The sequence below is a fragment of the Diachasma alloeum genome, unplaced genomic scaffold, assembly GCF_001412515.2.
Source record: "Diachasma alloeum isolate Michigan unplaced genomic scaffold, Dall2.0 Dall_scaffold_00440, whole genome shotgun sequence".
NCBI classification, from domain to species: Eukaryota; Metazoa; Arthropoda; class Insecta; order Hymenoptera; family Braconidae; genus Diachasma; species Diachasma alloeum.
In genome coordinates this window covers 364,977-369,481 of record NW_021680579.1, presented here as the reverse complement: position 1 = coordinate 369,481, position 4,505 = coordinate 364,977, and positions in this window count along the sequence as shown.

The following is a 4,505-nucleotide window of genomic DNA, read 5'->3' as shown; positions in this document are numbered from 1 at the left end:
CCTTAACAGCCCAAGCTGACGAACGAGCTGGTCTGAGATGACGGAGATTTCCGACCCTGGATCGATGAGTAGACGAACCTGATGAGCTGGCTGATCTGGGCGTACCAAAAGCGCAAGGCTGGTAGCCAAAAGGACCCCAGGGCGAAAGTCTGGAGCGANAATGAGGTTGTGAGCTGGCCGAGAGCATAGGCAGAAACTCTGAGCTGAAAGTGAGAGCAAGTGGACTGTATTGTGAGCCGAACCTTGCCTAATGCCGGCCCAGATGCCGTGTCTCCAATCCCCGATATTCGTAGCTGTATCTTGAGCCTTAACAGCCCAAGCTGACGAACGAGCTGGTCTGAGATGACGGAGATTTCCGACCCTGGATCGATGAGTAGACGAACCTGATGAGCTGGCTGATCTGGGCGTACCAAAAGCGCAAGGCTGGTAGCCAGAAGGACCCCAGGGCGGAAGTCTGGAGCGGATCCGGAATCTGAGTGGTGACCTGAGCAGGAGACGGCAATCTGAGCTGGTGATCTTCATTCCGACGACGTTGACTGGCCTTGGTCACCAGTCACCACCATGGGGATGTCGTTCTCGTGAGTANTTGCGTGCGTTAGTGTGAGGGACCTGTCAGCTGACAGGATTTCCAACAACAGCAAATGTCTGAACAATTCCCAGAAGAACTATTGTGTTACTCAAAAGGAACTTCTAGCTGTCGTCAAAGCCTTTGAATCCTTCTCCCACTATCTTTTGGGTAGGAAATTTTTGATCCGTACAGATCATGCTANTTGAGCGGCAACAGTAATAACACCGAAGAGTCTTAATTTAGTAGGTAGCAACACTGAGCGATTACGTTGAGCAGGCGCGAGAATTTATTGAAAAATTCAAAAAAAAACGAAAAAGAGTTGGAAAATATAAAGGGAGCGGTAGCCAAAAAAAAANATTGCTCGATGGATTGAATTCCTCTTCTCGTATGATTTTGAAATTTCTCATCGTCCTGGACATCTTCATGGCAATGCGGATGCTCTATCCCGCCGTCCTTGTTCTTGTAAATCTTGTACGAAAGCAAATACTGNTCCGCAATTCGTTTCCGGGATCGTAAGATTCGCGATGCGTTGAGCTGGCTGCCCTGAGAGACTAGTACGAAGATAATGCATCTTCTCCGATGGAGCGGANTAGTCTTTAGGACTATCTGTTCTTCTAACAACGATTATAATTGGATTAAATTCCAAGATGAGGATTCTACTCTCAAGGCAATCATTCAATTCAAGAAATCCAAATATCATCCTGACTGGAAGGAAATTTCCCATCTTCATCCAGATTTTAAAATTTATCTCCTCCATTGTGATTCTTTAGAATTGAGGAACGACATTCTCTTCCGTCGTTGGGAATCTCCGGATCGCATCAAGTTCTTTTATCAGGTTGTCATTCCTAGGAATCTCGTTACTGAGATCCTCTCTTCTGCTCATGATTCACCTTCTAGCGGTCACTTTGGGATCAATAAAACTCTTGCGAAAATACGTCAAAACTTCTACTGGGCTTCTTGCAAATTGGACGTCGAAAATTGGTGTAAAAAGTGCAGAATTTATTTTTCGAGAAAAGGTCTTCACGTCAAAACCAAAGGTGAACTTCAAATTTATAATGTTGGCTTCCCTTTTGAGAGAATAGCTGTTGATTTCCTAGGACCTTTCCCCAAATCATCTTCAGGTAATCGTTTTATTCTCGTTATTACGGATTATTTCTCTAGGTGGCCTGAGGCTATTTCTCTGCCGAATCAACAAGCCACCACTATAGCTGAAGCGCTCATCAAGGATATCGTTTCACGTTTCGGTATTCGTCTAGAAATCCATTCCGACCAAGGTCGAAATTTTGAATCTGCTATCTTCAAGGAGTTGATGAATATTCTTGGCATTCACAAGACCAGAACTATTCCACTTCATCCTCAGTCCAATGGGATGGTCGAATGCCTCAGTAGAACAATCACTAATTATTTAGCTAAATACATCAATTTCAATCAGAAAGTTTGGGACAAATGGATCCCACTTTTCTTTATTGCTTTTCGTTCTTCGAAACATCAAACTAGCGAATATACCCCTGCTATGCTGATGTTAGGTCGTGAGTTGAAGCTTCCCCTCGATCTGATTAGAGGTTCTCCGCCTAGTGATAAATTTGACTCTCTCCCTGAATATGTCAAATCATTAAAGAATCAACATGACTCTGTTCATCAGGACGTTCGAAATAAACTTCAGATCAAAGGCGATCGAACAAAATCGGAGTTTGATCTAAAATCTCATATGATCTTTTTCCAACCGAATCAAAAAGTTTGGTTTTACAACCCTTGTAGAGTCAAAGGAAAATCCCCTAAATTGCAGTGTAATTGGGAAGGACCCTGCACAATTTAAAATAAGTTAAATGAGGTGGTTTACCGCATTCAAAAATCCCCTCATTCTAGACCCAAAGTTATTCACATCAACCGAATTGCTCCTTATGAGGATTAATGCCTGAATTTTTTTTCCCCCATTGAATTGACAATTATTCTCTGATTCAATTTTATAAATTTCCTTATTAATTTTCTGTCAATTACTGGCCATAATTGACAGAAATATCATTTCCATCTTGTCATTAATTTTTTTTGAGATAGTGAGTGCGCATAACTTCTCAATTTCTTTATCGATTCTTTCAGAGAATAATTTTCTATTCTTCATCATTCCTTTTCATTCCTTTCCAATTCGATTCTGCCCGATTTTTGATCTCCTTTTTCAGATCTTTCCCTGTTCGAGTCATTCCTGTTTTGACTTGACACACACCTATGGCAGTTCTGTCGACTTCGTTCCTGATTCCATCTGCTTCGAAGATCCTGACGATTTGAATTTATCTCGAGTCATGTCCTATGATCTTTTGTATTTTCCGTCTGGGTTTTCGAAGAGAATGTGGGTTATGGGCCCCAGATAACTCAAATATCAGTTTTTCTTTGAAACTGATATTTCAGTGGCTCATAATAGGTTTATTTGATTGTCGGGACGACAATCTTTTTCTAAGGAGGGAGTAGTGTTACGAATGTTCGTTGAGGTCTCGCATTCCAATATGCTGATATTCTTTTCTTTTTTTTTCCCTTGAATCCTCCTCTGAAGTTAGTGTCATTCTATTGTTTTCTTATTTTATGTTTGTCTTCGGGTTTGCTCATGCCATATTTTCTTATCGTCTCTTTTATTTAATAAACTCTTTCTTTTTTTAATTCCACGGCCTTTTCAATATTAACACAAGGAAAATTTTGACGTCAAAAAAATTGAATTCAGTTGCGTAGTTTTCGAGATATTGAGGAAAAAATTTTTTGAGAAATTGCTGTATCTCGGAAACTACTCGATCGATTGAGCTGAAACTACGCCCAGAAATGCTCCAAAGTATTACCACTGATATAACAAAATTTCAGATTTTTAGCTTCAAATTTAGTCCTTTTTCTGTGAAGATTTATACAAATTTTCCGAAAAATTTGCAGAAACATGTGGACACAGACACACACATTTTCTAAAAACATCATATCTTCACGTTTCATGACATTCTACATCATTTCCAGGCAAAATTGGAAAATTGGCACAATGACCAATTACAAAGCTTCTGTTCGGAAGCAAAAAATCAATAAAATCCGAGTTTTCTATACATCGTCAAAGATTTTTGGTTGTAAGTTTTTAATGAGAAAATAAAAAAAATAGAGAGAAAAGAACTTGGAAAAGCCATGTCGAGGAATCCCTATAGTAAATGTCTCAATAGAAAAACGCGTAGTGAAGCTACGGAATTCGTCAATAGAATCGGTCAAAAATTAAGAGAATTTTCAATAGAAAAAAAATGCCAATTTCCAATGATGAGTCCTTTTTTTTTTCTTCAGTGTGCTGTGCCGATTCCTATGGTGAATTATAGACCTTTTGCATTTAATTCGATTCAAATTAAAAACGTTTACGTAGAGTTGATAGGCCGTTATCGTTGAATTCAAAGAAATGGGGGAAATTTGGCGGCATACAATGCGAAATAAAAATGTTCAAATTGTTTCGATCTTCCACAAGACTTTCAATATTTTTGTTCATTATCATTCAACTTCCATTTAATCATTCTAACTTTTCACTAAGATAATTAAATGGAACAAGAGATATGCATATTTTATTTGTCCGATTGAATTCTCTGTTATTCTACTTGTTTCACTGATTTTTCCCCTTACGATGTGGTGAGGGGAGAAGATATGAACTATCGGAGAAAGTACTGGGACTTACCACGTATAAATGGGGAGCTTCTGTCTACCGTAACATGTCAACATTGTTCACCCTCCCGTCTGAATCAACACTCATAGATCTACTGAAGAGAATTCCATGTCCCCCCGGACTGAATGAAGTCATGATGAAAAAATTAGAAGAATTCGGTGAAAGCCTTAATGGGAGCGAGAAACTTTCTATCATATTATGGGATGAAATGAAGTTGACTCCCCAACTGCAGTACGACAAAGCTACTGATAAATTTATCGGGTTCAAGCCTAC